At 48.9% G+C, this 22,514-nt stretch overlaps 1 protein-coding gene across 1 annotated transcript in view; it reads right to left on the reverse strand.

Annotated features, from left to right (window-relative positions):
• UTP15 (UTP15 small subunit processome component) overlaps window positions 1–22,514 on the reverse strand; it is a 280,270-nt gene that overhangs the window by 71,884 nt on the left and 185,872 nt on the right. The gene's annotated exons all lie outside the window — the stretch shown is intronic.

Raw genomic sequence — 22,514 nt, forward strand, 5'->3', positions numbered from 1 at the left:
AGAAACTCCCGAGGACAGCGGACCTGCTCCAAGAAAAGCTGCAACTTTGTTTCCAGCAACTTTAAAGAACCCTGCAAGCTCCCCGCAAGAAGCGTGAGACTTGCAACACTGCACCCGGCGACCCCGACTCGGCTGGTGGCGATCCAACACCTCAGGAGGGACCCCAGGACTACTCTGATACTGTGAGTACCAAAACCTGTCCCCCCTGAGCCCCCACAGCGCCGCCTGCAGAGGGAATCCCGAGGCTTCCCCTGACCGCGACTCTTTGAACCTAAAGTCCCGACGCCTGGGAGAGACCCTGCACCCGCAGCCCCCAGGACCTGAAGGACCGGACTTTCACTGGAGAAGTGACCCCCAGGAGTCCCTCTCCCTTGCCCAAGTGGAGGTTTCCCCGAGGAACCCCCCCCTTGCCTGCCTGCAGCGCTGAAGAGATCCCGAGATCTCTCATAGACTAACATTGCGAACCCGACGCTTGTTTCTACACTGCACCCGGCCGCCCCCGCGCCGCTGAGGGTGAAATTTCTGTGTGGACTTGTGTCCCCCCCGGTGCCCTACAAAACCCCCCTGGTCTGCCCTCCGAAGACGCGGGTACTTACCTGCAAGCAGACCGGAACCGGGGCACCCCCTTCTCTCCATTCTAGCCTATGTGTTTTGGGCACCACTTTGAACTCTGCACCTGACCGGCCCTGAGCTGCTGGTGTGGTGACTTTGGGGTTGCTCCGAACCCCCAACGGTGGGCTACCTTGGACCAAGAACTAAGCCCTGTAAGTGTCTTACTTACCTGGTTAACCTAACAAATACTTACCTCCCCTAGGAACTGTGAAAATTGCACTAAGTGTCCACTTTTAAAACAGCTATTTGTGAATAACTTGAAAAGTATACATGCAATTTTGATGATTTGAAGTTCCTAAAGTACTTACCTGCAATACCTTTCGAATGAGATATTACATGTAGAATTTGAACCTGTGGTTCTTAAAATAAACTAAGAAAAGATATTTTTCTATATAAAAACCTATTGGCTGGATTTGTCTCTGAGTGTGTGTACCTCATTTATTGTCTATGTGTATGTACAACAAATGCTTAACACTACTCCTTGGATAAGCCTACTGCTTCGACCACACTACCACAAAATAGAGCATTAGTATTATCTATTTTTACCACTATTTTACCTCTAAGGGGAACCCTTGGACTCTGTGCATGCTATTCCTCACTTTGAAAAAGCACATACAGAGCCAACTTCCTACATTGGTGGCAGCGGTGGGATACAAGACTTTGCATTTGCTGGACTACTCAGCCAATACCTGATCACACGACAAATTCCAAAATTGTCATTAGAAATTGATTTTTGCAATTTGAAAAGTTTTCTAAATTCTTAAAAGACCTGCTAGGGCCTTGTGTTAGATCCTGGTTAGCATTTCTTTTAGAGTTTAAAAGTTTGTAAAAGTTTGAATTAGATTCTAGAACCAGTTTTAGTTTCTTAAAAAGTATTCCAACTTTTAGAAGCATAATGTCTAGCACAGATGTGAATGTGGTGGAACTCGACACCACACCTTACCTCCATCTACAGATGAGAGAGCTAAGGTCACTCTGTAAACTAAAGAAAATAGCAATGGGCCCCAAACCTACCAAAGTACAGCTCCAGGAGCTTTTGGCAGAGTTTGAAAAGGCCAACCCCTCTGAGGATGGCAACTCAGAGGATGAAGATAGTGACTTGGAGGGAAATTCCCCCCCTCCAGTCCTACTTAGGGAGAGCAGGGCTTCTCAAGCCCTGACTCCACAAATAATAGTCAGAGATGCTGGTTCCCTCACAGGAGGGACCAACAACTCTGAAATCACTGAGGATAACTCCAGTGAAGAGGACATCCAGTTAGCCAGGATGGCCAAAAGATTGGCTTTGGAAAGACAGATCCTAGCCATAGAGAGGGAAAGACAAGAGATGGGCCTAGGACCCATCAATGGTGGCAGCAACATAAATAGGGTCAGAGATTCTCCTGACATGTTGAAAATCCCCAAAGGGATTGTAACAAAATATGAAGATGGTGATGACATCACCAAATGGTTCACAGCTTTTGAGAGGGCTTGTGTAACCAGAAAAGTAAACAGATCTCACTGGGGTGCTCTCCTTTGGGAAATGTTCACTGGAAAGTGTAGGGATAGACTCCTCACACTCTCTGGAAAAGATGCAGAATCTTATGACCTCATGAAGGGTACCCTGATTGAGGGCTTTGGATTCTCCACTGAGGAGTATAGAATTAGATTCAGGGGGGCTCAAAAATCCTCGAGCCAGACCTGGGTTGACTTTGTAGACTACTCAGTAAAAACACTAGATGGTTGGTTAACTGGAAATGAAGTGTGTGACTATGTTGGGCTTTATAATTTGTTTATGAAAGAACACATTTTAAGTAACTGCTTCAATGAAAAGTTGCATCAGTATCTGGTAGACCTAGGTCCAATTTCTCCCCAAGAATTGGGAAAGAAGGCAGACCACTGGGTCAAGACTAGGGTAACCAAAACTTCCACTGGGGGTGACCAAAAGAAAGGGGTTACAAAAACTCCCCAGGAGAAAGTGGGTGACACTAGAAACAAAGAAAAAGAGTCCTCTGTAGGCCCCCAAAAACCAGAACAGGTGGGTGGGCCCCAAGACACAACCCAAAACAAAGGTGGGTACCAGGGTAAGAACTGGGATGCCACTAAGGCATGGTGCCACAACTGTAAACAGTCTGGGCACCACACCAAGGACACTTCTTGTCCCAAAAACAAACCCCAGAACAAGATTCCAGGGGTAACCAGTGTAGCCATGGGAGATGACTCCTCAGATGAGGAGGTCTTCATAGCCTTCCACTGGAAACAGGGCCCAACAGGTGAGTTGGAGATTCCAGAGGGAAGTAGACACTTCCACCACCTACTGGTGAATGGAATCCCAACCACTGCCCTGAGAGACACTTGTGCCAGTCACACTATTGTGCATGACAGGCTGGTGCTCTCAAACCAGTACATCCCAGGTGAGACTGCCAGGGTAAGAGTTAGCCTAGACAGGGTCACTAAGAGGCCTGTGGCTTTAGTACCCATAGAAGTGGGTGGCACTCTTAGCTGGAGAAGGGTAGTAGTCAGTACAGACCTCCCCCTTGATTGTCTCCTTGGAAATGACTACCCAGAGGTTAGTCAGAGCCCAAGAGAGGGACTGGTCCAGTGCCAGTCCTCTCCCAAGGATTCTGGAAGTCCTGCCTCTGCAGTAAATGCAAGTAGGCCCCAGAAGAAAAAGAAAAGGAAACAGAGTAGGAAAGGTGGACAACCTTTAGCCAAGGTTCCAGCAAGCCAAGGAGATTCTGCTCCAGTAGGGGAGAACTCCAAAAATGGCTCTGATAAAGTCCAACCTGACCCACAAGAAGTCCTGGCTAGTCAGGCAACTGTTAAGCCTGAGTGGGTGGCTCCTCAGCTAACAGAAGAAAGAGTGGAAGAAGGGTGTTTACTACAAGATGTGGTGACCCCCCACTCTAATACAGCAGACAGGCACCCTGAACCCAAAGAAGCCTGTAACTTAGCCCCTTCCCTTGTAGGTGAAGAGCTAAAGGTGTGGTTCTGGGCACTGACAGCTGTCAGTGGCCTCTGCTGGGTGTTAGCCTTTATGGCTGCACTATCCTTGGCCTGGTGGTCTGACCCCATGCCAAATAACAAGTTAGGCCCCCTGACCCTGTTGGTCATGGTGGGGTTACTCCAGCTCTGGGTAACCTCTTTGGGTAAGCTAGGGGTGACCCTGGCTAAGATAAGATTAGCAGAGGTGGATACCTCTGACCTCAAAATAGAGAGAATGGGTGAAGACATAAAAAGCACAGACAAGAGGCAGTTCAGACTAGGTCCTATCACTGTGGAAGTGGGTCAGTTCCCCAGAGGGAATGACCTGAACAGGAGGATGTAAGGCAGAGTAGGCCCTGCAACAAACCAGCCATTTCCTCTACTCTTCCTCGCCTGACAGACTAGGAAGACTCTTCCAGCGTTGGCTGAGTCTCCTGGCCTGTGGGCTGGGGGGGGCTTGTGTAAAGAAATGGCTCCCTGTTGCAGTTACCCCCCACTTTTTGCCTGATACTGATGCTGACTTGACTGAGAAGTGTGCTGGGACCCTGCTAACCAGGCCCCAGCACCAGTGTTCTTTCACCTAAAATGTACCATTGTTTCCACAATTGGCACACCCTGGCATCCAGATAAGACCCTTGTAACTGGTACCTCTGGTACCAAGGGCCCTGATGCCAGGGAAGGTCTCTAAGGGCTGTAGCATGTATTATGCCACCCTAGAGACCCCTCACTCAGCACAGACACACTGCTTACAAGCCTGTGTGTGCTGGTGAGAACAAAATGAGTAAGTCGACATGGCACTCCCCTCAGGGTGCCATGCCAGCCTCTCACTGCCTATGCAGTATAGGTAAGACACCCCTCTAGCAGGCCTTACAGCCCTAAGGCAGGGTGCACTATACCATAGGTGAGGGTACCAGTGCATGAGCACTGTGCCCCTACAGTGTCTAAGCAAAACCTTAGACATTGTAAGTGCAGGGTAGCCATAAGAGTATATGGTCTGGGAGTCTGTTTTACACGAACTCCACAGCACCATAATGGCTACACTGAAAACTGGGAAGTTTGGTATCAAACTCCTCAGCACAATAAATGCACACTGATGCCAGTGTACATTTTATTGTAAAATACACCACAGAGGGCACCTTAGAGGTGCCCCCTGAAACTTAACCGACTGTCTGTGTAGGCTGACTAGTTCCAGCAGCCTGCCACACCAGAGACATGTTGCTGGCCCCATGGGGAGAGTGCCTTTGTCACTCTGAGGCCAGTAACAAAGCCTGCACTGGGTGGAGATGCTAACACCTCCCCCAGGCAGGAGCTGTGACACCTGGCGGTGAGCCTCAAAGGCTCACCCCTTTGTCACAGCCCAGCAGGGCACTCCAGCTTAGTGGAGTTGCCCGCCCCCTCCGGCCACGGCCCCCACTTTTGGCGGCAAGGCTGGAGGGAACAAAGAAAGCAACAAGGAGGAGTCACTGGCCAGTCAGGACAGCCCCCAAGGTATCCTGAGCTGAGGTGACTCTGACTTTTAGAAATCCTCCATCTTGCAGATGGAGGATTCCCCCAATAGGGTTAGGATTGTGACCCCCTCCCCTTGGGAGGAGGCACAAAGAGGGTGTACCCACCCTCAGGGCTAGTAGCCATTGGCTACTAACCCCCCAGACCTAAACACGCCCTTAAATTTAGTATTTAAGGGCTACCCTGAACCCTAGAAAATTAGATTCCTGTAACTACAAGAAGAAGGACTGCCCAGCTGAAAACCCCTGCAGCGGAAGACCAGAAGACGACAACTGCCTTGGCTCCAGAAACTCACCGGCCTGTCTCCTGCCTTCCAAAGATCCTGCTCCAGCGACGCCTTCCAAAGGGACCAGCGACCTCGACATCCTCTGAGGACTGCCCCTGCTTCGAAAAGACAAGAAACTCCCGAGGACAGCGGACCTGCTCCAAGAAAAGCTGCAACTTTGTTTCCAGCAACTTTAAAGAACCCTGCAAGCTCCCCGCAAGAAGCGTGAGACTTGCAACACTGCACCCGGCGACCCCGACTCGGCTGGTGGCGATCCGACCCCCAGGAGTCCCTCTCCCTTGCCCAAGTGGAGGTTTCCCCGAGGAACCCCCCCCCTTGCCTGCCTGCAGCGCTGAAGAGATCCCGAGATCTCTCATAGACTAACATTGCGAACCCGACGCTTGTTTCTACACTGCACCCGGCCGCCCCCGCACCTGACATCTGTAGAGTGAAGCAGGTAACAGACTAGGGGGTTATTCTAACTTTGGAGGAGTGTTAATCCGTCCCAAAAGTGACGGATATACCACCAGCCGTATTACGAGTTCCATAGGATATAATGGACTCGTAATACGGCTGGTGGTAAATCCGTCACTTTTCCGTCACTTTTGGGACGGATTAACACCTCCTCCAAAGTTAGAATAACCCCCTAGGTCTTGGACAATAAGCTTGAGAGGGTCAATCTGTTTGGGGAGACAGTAATGGACACATGTTTTTCCATTTGGTTTCATAGCAGGCCAGTGTGATGGGTCTGCGGGCCTCCTTGATGATGGATATACAATTTGGTTACCTTAGTCTCCCTCCTGAGTGTATGACTTCAGGAGAGAAATCGTGAATTTGAGCTGCATGTGGTTCGGGTGTCTGACTCTGCCCTGGTTGTGGGTTGAATGTCTGGCCGATTGGGCAGCCTCTCATAGGACACTAGGGATAGGGTTGAGTAGTTCGGTGAACCATGGTTGTCTAATCCTAGTGGCTTACACACGGGTCACAGTGAGGGATGTCTGCTGAAGCCTACAAACCATAAATGGAAGGAGTGGGAGAGGCGGAAAAGCATATTCAAATATTCCTGACTATTTAATCCATAGCGTATTGCTGATGGACTGTTGGTGTGGGAACCCGGAGACGTAGTTTGGATATTTGGCGTTTTCAGAGGTGGTAAAGAGGTCTATATCTGGAAACACCCAATGATGGCAGTAGGGGAGCAAGACTTGTCATTGGACTTGTTGCAGCAGCCTGCCAATCGGGTTTGCAAACTCTTTGTCCATTCCCAGCAAGTACTCTGCTAGTAGGTGGACTCTGTGGTGAACTACCCACCACCAAATGCTCTGAGCCAACGCCAGCAACTGTGGCGAGTGGTGTCACCCTATTTCTGGTGGTGGTCATGTGGTCTGTGCATATGAGGGCCACTTTGTGCCAAATGTTGCTGCAGAAAGCTTTAAATGCTAACTGGATGGCCAGTAGCTCTTGGTAGTTCATATGGAAGACCAGTTGGGTGGGTGTCCACATGCCCTAAATGGTTAAGTCATATAAAAGTGTTCCCACCCAGTGAGGGGAGGATCTGTTGTGATGGTGACTTGCAGTAGTGGGTTGAGAAAGTGTCAGCCTTGCAGCAGATAGTTATTGTTTCAACACTGCAGAGAGCGATGGGTGGTTGCCAAAATCAGCACTGGATCCTCCCAGTGACTCATCGCTTGTGACCACTATGCAGCTAGGCACTCATGCAAAAGGAACATGAGTAAACTAGCATGGGGAACCATGGTAATACAGGAAGCGATCATTCCAACAAGGTGCATGACCGCCCTCATTGTTTTTGGCGATCTGGCTGAAAAAGAGGCAGTAACACCTGGAAAGTGAGAACCCATGCCTAGAAGGAAGAAGCATTCCCCGTGACTGACTTGAGGACCGTTCCCAAGAAGAGCTGAACCTGAAGGGGCGAGTTTACCTTGTTGAGGGTTAACCATAGGTTGTGCAATAGGCCTGTGGTGGCCTGGGTATGGGTCAGGCACCATAGACCTTTTGCACTCTTGATCAGAAAATCCTCAAAATAAGGGAGACTGCGAATCCTGGTCCTCCTAAGATGAACAGCTACCATGGGAAGGCACTTTGTGAACACCCTAGGGGCTGTGGTAACCCCTAAGAGTAACACTTGAGACTGAAAAATCTGGCTACTGCAATCAAGCCAGAGATGCCAGGGACATGCATTTAGATTGGGATGAAAAAGTAAGCGTCCTTCTCCTCTGCTATGTTGGTGTGGCAGTACAAGCTCTATGGCTCACTTGCGAAAGAGTGCCTCTACTAGTATCTTTGAGGAGGCACTGACGTTCTGGGGAGAGGGTGTATTTGCTCAGAGGGATGTTTGGTGGGGTTGCATTAAGTCCTAGAAAGTAACTCTGCCATATGACAGAGAGGACCCACTGAGCTGAGGTGATCTCTTGCCAGCTTGCTAGGAACCCCTGGAGTCTTTCCATGATAGGTGTAGTTTGATCAGGAACAAGTAAAAGTGAGCCACTGCTTAGTGGGCTCCCTTTGCCACTCCGTCTTTCCCTCTACCACAAGTTATTCCCTATACAACCCCCTCTTGATTAGCCCCGTGAATGGGTCTGCTGGTGGTGTGACCTCTGAGGAAAGGTGGTGGCTTTGGGTGAGATGGTTGCACCCCTATGCCCTCCCTCCTGTCCCCCCCTGTACTAGGATCATTGAAAGAAACCCTGGGGAGAAGGTGTCTGAAGAGCTCTCATAGCCTTCCAGGTAGCAGTCCTTTTTGATTTTCTGGAGCGTATAATCAACCTGCAGGCCAAAAGAGGTACTCTCCATCGAAGGGCAGGTTGAGCAGATGCTTCAGTACCTTTGGCTTGACGCCACAAACAGGCAGGAAGGTATGGTGGCGAAAGAGGACACTAGAAATTACACTGCGCGCTGCAATGTATGCAGGGTCAGGGGCACACCGAATGGTGGTGCAGGAAATCAGTTTCCCAGCAGAAATAAGCTTGTCACTAGGTTTTGTATACGGGTCTTGTCTCAGTGTGCCCAGATCATACCTGGAGAGCAGGCCGATAGAGTAGGTGATGCACCAATGGGTCACAGGCTGGGCGACAACTTCCTTGCCTGCTGCATCTATCTGCCTGCTCTCCTTGTCCATTAAGGGGAGGAGAGGGGTGGGGTAGGGTGGCATGGGGCGCGGTCTCCACGTTGCCCTGGTCATTAGCCTGCTTATGGGCTGTATGGACCATGAGGGAGTTGCGAGAGAGTTGACCCCTGATGTATGCAGGGTCCGAGGGAGAGGGTTTTATTTGCTATCCACCATAACGGTTATCATACTGGATTTAACTGGCTCCTTAAATACCTCATGAGCAATTTTTAGCATTCCCTTGAGAAAAGGGGGGGGGGGGGTGGGGGCTGTAAAGAGCGCTGGGTGGAGGACAATATCGCTATAAGAAAGTCCAGATCCTCCTGGACCTTATGCAATTCCACCATGGGGAAGGCAGCAGCCTGATGCAGAACCTCATGGTATGAGACACTGTCATATGGCATGGATGGTTTAGCAGGGTAAAGGTCTGGATCTGTGTTCCTCAGATAGGTTAACAACATAGTTATCCCACAGGCCAACCTGTTGAGAATCAAATGGAGCATCGTAGGGATCCAGTGGGTAATGTGGACTATATTCCCAATGACTCCCTCCCCCCACCCAGAAGAGTGTGGGGAACACACTGCTGATTAAGGCAGTGGAGCTCCTTGGTCTGAGTTGAAGCTGGTATGGGTGGAGGGAAAGATAATTCAGGAGGAAGAGGAGCAGGAGGAGGTTAAGGGAAGGAGGAGGAGGTGATGGTGGATAGGGTCTTGGTGGTATAGGGCTAGTGCCCCTGTCCTGGTGCCTCTTCGTCTTGGCAGGTGATTCAGGCTCCAAGTCAAGAAGAGCCTCTTCAAAAGATAATTTCCTTTCAGGAGTAATGGGGCTTGAAGATTTGTTGGATGCTGAGTGAAGATCCATCCAGTCTGTGTGGATAAGAATCCACTCCTGTTGGGCATCAATCTTATCCTGAAGGTGTTCCAGGTTGGGCTGTTCTTGGTCCTCAGATGCTGTGGAGGATGGAAGCTTACGGCGTTTCAGCTCTGAAACTGATTTATGGCTTGTAGGGGCCAAGGTAGGGTTGGGCTCTGGTGTACACTTTGGAATCGAAGATGGCCTTAAGGGCACCTTTGATGCTGGCACCTGGACTTCTGCAGCTGTTTCGGAGCCAGAAGCTGTCTCAAGGTCAGATCCAAGAGGTGTTGTCGGTGCCGACCATGTCCTGTGAGCAGTGGTGGACCAGAAGCCTGACGCTGGGCTTAAGGGCTCGATGCCTGACCTCGTCGAGGGCGATGCTCGGCCTCGGCACAGTGTCAGGCAGGTGGAGGAAGGAGGGATGTCTTACTCACACAATGTGTGTTTTTTCAACCAGACCTCGAGGGCCTGGTGTCACTCGGTCTTGGACTCAAACTTTGAGCTGGGCTCGGGACCAAAGACAAGAGGCTACTTGGCCAAAGTCCCTGGCTGCAGTTCCTCCTTGACGTCTTGATCCCCGAAGAGGACCCTGCTGCTGCGCCACGGGTTGTAGAGCGAAGTGTTAATAGTAATGATAACAGTTTACTTCAAACGAAAGGCGAACCCTGAGGGCAGGACAGAGGTTGCAAACCTGGTGGTGTTGTGTCCCGGGGACAGAGGTTGCAAACCTAGTAGTGGTCTGTCTAGAGGTATTTCTCTTGACACCGCAGCTACTATCAGAATGGAGTCTTTTCCATCACAGATAGAACATTCTGTGAGAAAAAGACAAAAGAGTAGGCTCCAAAAGGGCAGGTGTCCCAGTTGACAAACCTGACAAGGACCAGAACAATATTGAAGAGAGTGCTGTGCACAGATTGTTTGACCAATGGAGCTGAAACAACCAAACAGACCAAAAAACCACCACTGAGGCATCAACCTGGACACATCTGAACCAGATGGTGGTTGAAAAAAACAATCCAACAAATGAGCGGATGCCACTACACAGTCCCACTAATAGGAGGAGCCACTATATACCTCTTGACAAAGTAATTTTAGCAGAAAAACAAGTTGCAGCACATGTTCAAGTTCAACACTAGATGGCAGCAGTATGCAGAGCATATATACCTACATGCCACAAGGCTAAGTTTTAGACTACCTGGTAAACAATATCTGAAGAAGTGTTAGCTTTTGGCAAACACTTCTTCAGCTTTGCAGAAAGTACAATTTTAGTAGGCTTTGTGGAAGCAGTGTAAGTCTGGAAATAAGTGAAGTTAGATCACAAGTATGTATGATTATTACTTGTGCACTTTAGAATTAAGTTTGCTAACAATCAAGAGCCTCAGTGAGTTAATGTTTCACCTGTCCTTAATGACCACAGGTCCTGAAGTGATCTGCAGATCATAGGTTTGAATGCTACCAATAAGAACCTAGCATTTGATCCTCCCGAATTTGGTAAATCTAGTACTGTTATTAATATTAACACTATTTATTTAAAATACTTACAAAATACAAAAATGCAATATGAACCACTGATTTTTTTTAGTCTTTTTTTTTTTTTTTTTAAATCTTAACCCTTGTAAACAAGCCACCATTTTTGATTAGCCAGCTCTACTCCCCTCCTTCTTACCCCTCCCCACGCGAGATCCTAAAGAAATCCAGATGTTAAGGAATCTGGTTCATGATTGTAAGGAAATGCCTCCTTGGCATGGTTGCCCCCTGACTTTTTGCCTTTGCTGATGCTATGTTTACAATTGAAAGTGTGCTGAGGCCTGCTAACCAGGCCCCAGCACCAGTGTTCTTTCCCTAACCTGTACTTTTGTATCCACAATTGGCAGACCCTGGCATCCAGATAAGTCCCTTGTAACTGGTACTTCTAGTACCAAGGGCCCTGATGCCAAGGAAGGTCTCTAAGGGCTGCAGCATGTCTTATGCCACCCTGGAGACCTCTCACTCAGCACAGACACACTGCTTGCCAGCTTGTGTGTGCTAGTGAGGACAAAACGAGTAAGTCGACATGGCACTCCCCTCAGGGTGCCATGCCAGCCTCTCACTGCCTATGCAGTATAGGTAAGACACCCCTCTAGCAGGCCTTACAGCCCTAAGGCAGGGTGCACTATACCATAGGTGAGGGTACCAGTGCATGAGCATGGTACCCCTACAGTGTCTAAACAAAACCTTAGACATTGTAAGTGCAGGGTAGCCATAAGAGTATATGGTCTGGGAGTCTGTCAAACACGAACTCCACAGCACCATAATGGCTACACTGAAAACTGGGAAGTTTGGTATCAAACTTCTCAGCACAAAAAATGCACACTGATGCCAGTGTACATTTTATTGTAAAATACACCACAGAGGGCACCTTAGAGGTGCCCCCTGAAACTTAACCGACTGTCTGTGTAGGCTGACTAGTTCCAGCAGCCTGCCACACCAGAGACATGTTGCTGGCCCCATGGGGAGAGTGCCTTTGTCACTCTGAGGCCAGTAACAAAGCCTGCACTGGGTGGAGATGCTAACACCTCCCCCAGGCAGGAGCTGTGACACCTGGCGGTGAGCCTCAAAGGCTCACCCCTTTGTCACAACCCAGCAGGGCACTCCAGCTTAGTGGAGTTGCCCGCCCCCTCCGGCCACGGCCCCCACTTTTGGCGGCAAGGCTGGACTGAACAAAGAAAGCAACAAGGAGGAGTCACTGGCCAGTCAGGACAGCCCCTAAGGTGTCCTGAGCTGAAGTGACTCTAACTTTTAGAAATCCTCCATCTTGCAGATGGAGGATTCCCCCAATAGGGTTAGGATTGTGACCCCCTCCCCTTGGGAGGAGGCACAAAGAGGGTGTACCCACCCTCAGGGCTAGTAGCCATTGGCTACTAACCCCCCAGACCTAAACACGCCCTTAAATTTAGTATTTAAGGGCTACCCTGAACCCTAGAAAATTAGATTCCTGCAACTACAAGAAGAAGGACTGCCTAGCTGAAAACCCCTGCAGAGGAAGACCAGAAGACGACAACTGCCTTGGCTCCAGAAACTCACCGGCCTGTCTCCTGCCTTCCAAAGATCCTGCTCCAGCGACGCCTTCCAAAGGGACCAGCGACCTCGACATCCTCTGAGGACTGCCCCTGCTTCGAAAAGACAAGAAACTCCCGAGGACAGCGGACCTGCTCCAAGAAAAGCTGCAACTTTGTTTCCAGCAGCTTTAAAGATCCCTGCAAGCTCCCCGCAAGAAGCGTGAGACTTGCAACACTGCACCCGGCGACCCCGACTCGGCTGGTGGCGATCCAACACCTCAGGAGGGACCCCAGGACTACTCTAAGACTGTGAGTACAAAAACCTGTCCCCCCTGAGCCCCCACAGCGCCGCCTGCAGAGGGAATCCCGAGGCTTCCCCTGACCGCGACTCTTTGAATCCAAAGTCCCGACACCTGGGAGAGACCCTGCACCCGCAGCCCCCAGGACCTGAAGGACCGGACTTTCACTGGAGAAGTGACCCCCAGGAGTCCCTCTCCCTTGCCCAAGTGGAGGTTTCCCCGAGGAACCCCCCCCTTGCCTGCCTGCAGCGCTGAAGAGATCCCGAGATCTCTCATAGACTAACATTGCGAACCCGACGCTTGTTTCTACACTGCACCCGGCCGCCCCCGCGCCGCTGAGGGTGAAATTTCTGTGTGGGCTTGTGTCCCCCCCGGTGCCCTACAAAACCCCCCTGGTCTGCCCTCCGAAGACGCGGGTACTTACCTGCAAGCAGACCGGAACCGGGGCACCCCCTTCTCTCCATTCTAGCCTATGCGTTTTGGGCACCACTTTGAACTCTGCACCTGACCGGCCCTGAGCTGCTGGTGTGGTGACTTTGGGGTTGCTCTGAACCCCCAACGGTGGGCTACCTTGGACCAAGAACTGAACCCTGTAAGTGTCTTACTTACCTGGTAAAACTAACCAAAACTTACCTCCCCCAGGAACTGTGAAAATTGCACTAAGTGTCCACTTTTAAAACAGCTATTTGTCAATAACTTGTAAAGTATACATGCAATTTTTATGATTTAAAGTTCCTAAAGTACATACCTGCAATACCTTTCAAATGAGATATTACATGTAGAATTTGAACCTGTGGTTCTTAAAATAAACTAAGAAAAGATATTTTTCTATAACAAAACCTATTGGCTGGATTTGTCTCTGAGTGTGTGTACCTCAATTATTGTCTATGTGTATGTACAACAAGTGCTTAACACTACTCCTTGGATAAGCCTACTGCTCGACCACACTACCACAAAATAGAGCATTAGTATTATCTATTTTTACCACTATTTTACCTCTAAGGGGAACCCTTGGACTCTGTGCATGCTATTCCTTACTTTGAAATAGCACATACAGAGCCAACTTCCTACATTGGTGGATCAGCGGTGGGGTACAAGACTTTGCATTTGCTGGACTACTCAGCCAATACCTGATCACACGACAAATTCCAAAATTGTCATTAGAAATTCATTTTTGCAATTTGAAATTTTTCTAAATTCTTAAAAGTCCTGCTAGGGCCTTGTGTGTTAAGTCCCTGTTTAGCATTGTCTTTTAGAGTTTAAAAGTTTGTTAAAAGTTTGAAATTAGATTCTAGAAACAGTTTTAGATTCGTTAAAAAGTCTTCCAACTCTTAGCAAAATAATGTCTGATACAGAGATGAATGTGGTGGAACTCGACACCACACCTTACCTCCATCTTAAGATGAGGGAGCTAAGGTCTCTCTGTAATATCAAAAAAATAACCATTGGCTCCAGACCTACCAAAATTCAGCTCCAGGAGCTGTTGGCAGAGTTTGAAAAAGCCAACCCCTCTGATGATGACCTCACAGAGGAAGAAATTAGTGACTTGGAGGCCAATGTCCCTCCTCCAGTCCTAAATAGGGAGAACAGGACCCCTCAAGTCCTGTCTCCAACTGTGTTAGTCAGAAATAGTGAGTCCCTCACAGGAGGGTCCCACATTTCTGAAATCACTGAGGATGCTCTCAGTGAAGATGACCTCCTGTTAGCCAGGATGGCCAAAAGATTGGCTTTAGAGAGACAGCTCCTAGCCATAGAAAGGGAAAGACAAGAGATGGGCCTAGGACCCATCAATGGTGGCAGCAATATAAATAGGGTCAGAGATTCTCCTGACATGTTAAAAATCCCCAAAGGGATTGTGACAAAATTTGAAGATGGTGATGACATCACCAAGTGGTTCACAGCTTTTGAGAGGGCTTGTGTAACCAGAAAAGTGAACAGATCTCACTGGGGTGCTCTCCTTTGGGAAATGTTCACTGGAAAGTGTAGGGATAGACTCCTCACACTCTCTGGAAAAGATGCAGAATCTTATGACCTCATGAAGGGTACCCTGATTGAGGGCTTTGGATTCTCCACTGAGGAGTACAGGATTAGGTTCAGGGGGGCTCAAAAATCCTCGAGCCAGACCTGGGTTGACTTTGTTGACTACTCAGTGAAAACACTAGATGGTTGGATTCAAGGCAGTGGTGTAAGTAATTATGATGGGCTGTACAATTTATTTGTGAAAGAACACCTGTTAAGTAATTGTTTCAATGATAAACTGCATCAGCATCTGGTAGACCTAGGACCAATTTCTCCCCAAGAATTGGGAAAGAAGGCGGACCATTGGGTCAAGACAAGGGTGTCCAAGACTTCAACAGGGGGTGACCAAAAGAAAGGGGTCACAAAGACTCCCCAGGGGAAGGGTGATGAGACAACCAAAACTAAAAATAGTAAAGAGTCTTCTACAGGCCCCCAAAAACCTGCACAGGAGGGTGGGCCCAGAGCCTCTTCACAAAACAATGGGTACAAGGGTAAAAACTTTGATCCCAAAAAGGCCTGGTGTCATAGCTGTAAACAGCATGGACACCAAACTGGAGACAAGGCCTGTCCCAAGAAAGGTTCCACTCCAAACTCCCATCCAGGTAACACTGGTATGGCTAGTCTCCAAGTGGGATCAACAGTGTGCCCAGAGCAAATCAGGGTCCACACTGAAGCTACTCTAGTTTCTGAGGGTGGGGTGGATTTAGCCACACTAGCTGTCTGGCCGCCTAACATGCAAAAATACAGACAGCAACTCTTAATTAATGGGACTAGAATAGAGGGCCTGAGGGATACAGGTGCCAGTGTCACCATGGTGACAGAGAAACTGGTTTCCCCTGGCCAATACCTGACTGGAAAAACTTACACAGTCACCAACGCTGACAATCAGAGAAAAGTACATCCCATGGCAATGGTTACTTTAGAATGGGGAGGGGTCAATGGCCTGAAACAGGTGGTGGTCTCCTCAAATATCCCAGTGGACTGTCTGCTTGGAAATGACCTGGAGTCCTCAGCATGGGCTGAGGTAGAACTAAAAACCCATGCAGCAATGCTGGGTATCCCTGAACTGGTGTGTGTGAAAACAAGAGCACAATGCAAGGCACAGGGTGAACAAGTAGAGCTGGAGTCTGGAAGAATGGCCCAGCCTACCAAGAGAACAGGAAAGTCAGTTGGGAAACCAACTACAACACAGCAAAAGAAAGGGAACCTCTCTTCTCAGGAAGAAGTTCTGCCCTCTGAGGGAACTGAGCCTTTGGAGCTTGAACCTTATCAGGTTGAGCTCTTAGGCCCAGGGGGACCCTCAAGGGAGGAGCTGTGTCAGGGACAAGAAACCTGTCCCTCTCTTGAAGGCCTTAGGCAGCAAGCTGCTGAAGAGTCCAAAGGCAAGAAAAATGGAACGCATAGGGTCTATTGGGAAGATGGACTCCTGTACACTGAGGCCAGAGACCCCAAACCTGGTGCCACTAGGAGAGTGGTAGTGCCTCAGCTGTTCAGGAAGTTCATCCTAACATTGGCCCATGACATTCCCCTTGCTGGACATTTGGGACAAACCAAGACGTGGGAGAGGTTAGTCAACCACTTCTACTGGCCCAATATGTCCAACATGGTTAAGGAGTTTTGCCTCTCCTGCCCCACCTGTCAAGTCAGTGGTAAGACAGGTGGGCATCCAAAGGCCCCCCTCATTCCACTTCCAGTGGTGGGGGTTCCCTTTGAAAGAGTGGGTGTGGACATAGTTGGTCCACTAGAACCTCCCACAGCCTCAGGAAATATGTATATCCTGGTAGTAGTGGATCATGCTACCAGGTATCCTGAAGCTATTCCCCTTAGGTCGACTACTGCCCCTGCAGTAGCCAAGGCCCTCATTGGTATCTTTACCAGAGTGGGTTTCCCTAAGGAGGTGGTGTCTGACAGAGGTACCAACTTCATGTCAGCATACCTAAAGCACATGTGGAATGAGTGTGGGGTGACTTATAAATTCACTACACCATACCATCCACAAACTAATGGCTTAGTTGAGAGATTCAACAAGACATTAAAGGGCATGATCATGGGGCTCCCAGAAAAACTCAAAAGGAGATGGGATGTCCTCTTGCCATGCCTGCTTTTCGCTTACAGAGAGGTGCCACAGAAGGGAGTAGGATTCTCACCCTTTGAACTTCTGTTTGGTCATCCTGTAAGGGGACCACTTGCCCTTGTTAAAGAAGGCTGGGAGAGACCTCTCCATGAGCCTAAACAGGACATAGTGGACTATGTACTTGGCCTTCGCTCTAGAATGGCAGAGTACATGGAAAAGGCAACCAAAAACCTTGAGGCCAGCCAACAGCTCCAGAAGTTTTGGTATGACCAAAAGGCTGCAATGGTGGAGTTCCAACCAGGGCAGAAAGTCTGGGTTCTGGAGCCTGTGGCTCCCAGAGCACTCCAGGACAAATGGAGTGGCCCTTACCCAGTACTAGAAAGGAAGAGTCAGGTCACCTACCTGGTGGACCTGGGCACAAGCAGGAGCCCCAAGAGGGTGATCCATGTGAACCGCCTTAAGCTCTTCCATGACAGGGCTGATGTCAATCTGTTGATGGTAACAGATGAGGATCAGGAGGCAGAGAGTGAACCTCTCCCTGATCTTCTGTCATCAGACCCAAAAGATGGCACAGTAGATGGAGTGATCTACTCAGACACCCTCTCTGGCCAACAGCAAGCTGATTGTAGGAGAGTCCTACAACAGTTTCCTGAACTCTTCTCCTTAACCCCTGGTCAGACACACCTGTGTACCCATGATGTGGACACAGGAGACAGCATGCCTGTCAAGAACAAAATCTTTAGACAATCTGACCATGTTAAAGAAAGCATCAAGGTGGAAGTCCACAAGATGCTGGAGTTGGGAGTAATTGAGCGCTCTGACAGCCCCTGGGCTAGCCCAGTGGTCTTAGTCCCCAAACCTCACACCAAAGATGGAAAGAAAGAGATGAGGTTTTGTGTGGACTACAGAGGGCTCAATTCTGTCACCAAGACAGATGCTCATCCAATTCCAAGAGCTGATGAGCTCATTGATAAATTAGGTGCTGCCAAATTTCTAAGTACCTTTGACTTGACAGCAGGGTACTGGCAAATAAAAATGGCACCTGGAGCAAAAGAAAAGACAGCATTCTCCACACCTGATGGGCATTATCAGTTTACTGTTATGCCCTTTGATTTAAAGAATGTCCCTGCCACCTTCCAAAGGTTGGTGAATCAAGTCCTTGCTGGCTTGGAGTCCTTTAGCACAGCTTATCTTGATGATATTGCTGTCTTTAGCTCCACCTGGCAGGATCACCTGGTCCACCTGAAGAAGGTTTTGAAGGCTCTGCAATCTGCAGGCCTCTCTATCAAGGCATCCAAATGCCACATAGGGCAGGGAACTGTGGTTTACTTGGGCCACCTTGTAGGTGGAGGCCAAGTTCAGCCACTCCAACCCAAGATCCAGACTATTCTGGACTGGGTAGCTCCAAAAACCCAGACTCAAGTCAGGGCATTCCTTGGCTTGACTGGGTATTACAGGAGGTTTGTGAAGGGATATGGATCCATTGTGACAGCCCTCACTGAACTCACCTCCAAGAAAATGCCCAAGAAAGTGAACTGGACTGTGGAATGCCAACAGGCCTTTGACACCCTGAAACAAGCAATGTGCTCAGCACCAGTTCTAAAAGCTCCAGATTATTCTAAGCAGTTCATTGTGCAGACTGATGCCTCTGAACATGGGATAGGGGCAGTTTTGTCCCAAACAAATGATGATGGCCTTGACCAGCCTGTTGCTTTCATTAGCAGGAGGTTACTCCCCAGGGAGCAGCGTTGGAGTGCCATTGAGAGGGAGGCCTTTGCTGTGGTTTGGTCCCTGAAGAAGCTGAGACCATACCTCTTTGGGACTCACTTCCTAGTTCAAACTGACCACAGACCTCTCAAATGGCTGATGCAAATGAAAGGTGAAAATCCTAAACTGTTGAGGTGGTCCATCTCCCTACAGGGAATGGACTTTATAGTGGAACACAGACCTGGGACTGCCCATGCCAATGCCAATGCAGATTGCCTTTCCAGGTTCTTCCACTTAGAAAATGAAGACTCTCTTGGGAAAGGTTAGTCTCATCCTCTTTCGTTTGGGGGGGGGGTTGTGTAAGGAAATGCCTCCTTGGCATGGTTGCCCCCTGACTTTTTGCCTTTGCTGATGCTATGTTTACAATTGAAAGTGTGCTGAGGCCTGCTAACCAGGCCCCAGCACCAGTGTTCTTTCCCTAACCTGTACTTTTGTATCCACAATTGGCAGACCCTGGCATCCAGATAAGTCCCTTGTAACTGGTACCTCTAGTACCAAGGGCCCTGATGCCAAGGAAGGTCTCTAAGGGCTGCAGCATGTCTTATGCCACCCTGGAGACCTCTCACTCAGCACAGACACACTGCTTGCCAGCTTGTGTGTGCTAGTGAGGACAAAACGAGTAAGTCGACATGGCACTCCCCTCAGGGTGCCATGCCAGCCTCTCACTGCCTATGCAGTATAGGTAAGACACCCCTCTAGCAGGCCTTACAGCCCTAAGGCAGGGTGCACTATACCATAGGTGAGGGTACCAGTGCATGAGCATGGTACCCCTACAGTGTCTAAACAAAACCTTAGACATTGTAAGTGCAGGGTAGCCATAAGAGTATATGGTCTGGGAGTCTGTCAAACACGAACTCCACAGCACCATAATGGCTACACTGAAAACTGGGAAGTTTGGTATCAAACTTCTCAGCACAATAAATGCACACTGATGCCAGTGTACATTTTATTGTAAAATACACCCCAGAGGGCACCTTAGAGGTGCCCCCTGAAACTTAACCGACTATCTGTGTAGGCTGACTAGTTTTAGCAGCCTGCCACAAACCGAGACATTTTGCTGGCCCCATGGGGAGAGTGCCTTTGTCACTCTGAGGCCAGTAACAAAGCCTGCACTGGGTGGAGATGCTAACACCTCCCCCAGGCAGGAATTGTCACACCTGGCGGTGAGCCTCAAAGGCTCACCTCCTTTGTGCCAACCCAGCAGGACACTCCAGCTAGTGGAGTTGCCCGCCCCCTCCGGCCAGGCCCCACTTTTGGCGGCAAGGCCGGAGAAGATAATGAGAAAAACAAGGAGGAGTCACTGGCCAGTCAGGACAGCCCCTAAGGTGTCCTGAGCTGAAGTGACTCTAACTTTTAGAAATCCTCCATCTTGCAGATGGAGGATTCCCCCAATAGGGTTAGGATTGTGACCCCCTCCCCTTGGGAGGGGGCACAAAGAGGGTGTACCCACCCTCAGGGCTAGTAGCCATTGGCTACTAACCCCCCAGACCTAAACACGCCCTTAAATTTAGTATTTAAGGGCTACCCTGAACCCTAGAAAATTAGATTCCTACAACTACAAGAAGAAGGACTGCCTAGCTGAAAACCCCTGCAGCGGAAGACCAGAAGACGACAACTGCCTTGGCTCCAGAAACTCACCGGCCTGTCTCCTGCCTTCCAAAGATCCTGCTCCAGCGACGCCTTCCAAAGGGACCAGCGACCTCGACATCCTCTGAGGACTGCCCCTGCTTCGAAAAGACAAGAAACTCCCGAGGACAGCGGACCTGCTCCAAGAAAGGCTGCAACTTTGTTTCCAGCAGCCTTGAAAGAACCCTGCAAGCTCCCCGCAAGAAGCGTGAGACTTGCAACACTGCACCCGGCGACCCCGACTCGGCTGGTGGAGATCCGACACCTCAGGAGGGACCCCAGGACTACTCTGATACTGTGAGTACCAAAACCTGTCCCCCCTGAGCCCCCACAGCGCCGCCTGCAGAGGGAATCCCGAGGCTTCCCCTGACCGCGACTCTTTGAACCTAAAGTCCCGACGCCTGGGAGAGACCCTGCACCCGCAGCCCCCAGGACCTGAAGGACCGGACTTTCACTGGAGAAGTGACCCCCAGGAGTCCCTCTCCCTTGCCCAAGTGGAGGTTTCCCCGAGGAACCCCCCCCTTGCCTGCCTGCAGCGCTGAAGAGATCCCGAGATCTCTCATAGACTAACATTGCGAACCCGACGCCTGTTTCTACACTGCACCAGGCCGCCCCCGCGCCGCTGAGGGTGAAATTTCTGTGTGGACTTGTGTCCCCCCCGGTGCCCTACAAAACCCCTCTGGTCTGCCCTCCGAAGACGCGGGTACTTACCTGCAAGCAGACCGGAACCGGGGCACCCCCTTCTCTCCATTCTAGCCTATGTGTTTTGGGCACCACTTTGAACTCTGCACCTGACCGGCCCTGAGCTGCTGGTGTGGTGACTTTGGGGTTGCTCTGAACCCCCAACGGTGGGCTACCTTGGACCAAGAACTGAACCCTGTAAGTGTCTTACTTACCTGGTAAAACTAACAAAAACTTACCTCCCCTAGGAACTGTGAAAATTGCACTGTGTCCACTTTTAAAACAGCTATTTGTCAATAACTTGTAAAGTATACATGCAATCTTTATGATTTAAAGTTCCTAAAGTACTTACCTGCAATACCTTTCAAATGAGATATTACATGTAGAATTTGAACCTGTGGTTCTTAAAATAAACTAAGAAAAGATATTTTTTTATACAAAAACCTATTGGCTGGATTTGTCTCTGAGTGTGTGTACCTCATTTATTGTCTATGTGTATGCACAACAAATGCTTAACACTACTCCTTGGATAAGCCTACTGCTCGACCACACTACCACAAAATAGAGCATTAGTATTATCTATTTTTACCACTATTTTACCTCTAAGGGGAACCCTTGGACTCTGTGCATGCTATTCCTTACTTTGAAATAGGACATACAGAGCCAACTTCCTACAGTGAGTTATCTGAGAAGGTAGTTTTCAACTAGCTGGACATATAACTTAAATGGGGTCTGTCTGTTTGCTGCCCTCCATGATTAAGGGTACGCTCTAATTATCTGTGATGTTTCGTGCCACATTCTAGCTTTTAAACATTTGTGGGGCACTAGCTTCTACTTTTGACGGCACCACAAGTCAGCTACCTTGAGACTTACAATCTTAAACAGAACGCAACTAATTAGACTAAACTTAAGTCACTCAATATGAGGATTCCGTGCATAGTCAGCATGAACCAGAGGTATGGAACTCATGTACACCAGACCAAAGATTAACACCATAACTTTTTCTGCTGCGAACCTACAACATATTATATTTGCCTTTCTTCTCTGATGTTTACATTTTTATTTTCTGGCCCTACCACATGTTTATGACAGCATGCTCAGAGGGGGAGGGCTCATCAAGAGGAAATAGGTAAAAAAAAAAAAACTATGCTCTAAAATTGCTTGCTGCTTCATTCATTTTGAAAGTTCAGTGCAGGCCTTTTGTACACAAATGCCATGCCAAAGCCATAGGTCTGTGAGTTAGTACAATTGTTGCTAAGTCAATATACCCTTTGATGTGAAACACATTTTGGTACAATTTTATTTTTTCAGTGACTAGTTTTGATGCACAATAGCTAAAAATGTTATTGGATGTATGCATCAAATTAGTTTTATATGCATACAAGCCAATATTCCAATAAGATGGACTATGGCTACAACCAGACTCAATTTCAAGAATGTAAATGATCTAATTAGAATGTTATAAAACAGTGAAATGTGCCTGTTGCTTAATGACAGACTGCAACAAAGTAAATACGATCTGTAAGTCTTGAACTAGGGTCGGCCATGACCTGAGTATGTCAGCTAATGAAAACATGAGTAATGTAACCAACTGGAATCTGCACTAAAAAATAAATTTCCATTTAACCTATCTTGTACTAAACAAGTACATGTGAGAACCTCGTGTGCACACTATAAGGACAGAAGC

The sequence above is a fragment of the Pleurodeles waltl genome, chromosome 1_1 (assembly GCF_031143425.1).
Source record: "Pleurodeles waltl isolate 20211129_DDA chromosome 1_1, aPleWal1.hap1.20221129, whole genome shotgun sequence".
In the NCBI taxonomy this organism is placed as follows: Eukaryota; Metazoa; Chordata; class Amphibia; order Caudata; family Salamandridae; genus Pleurodeles; species Pleurodeles waltl.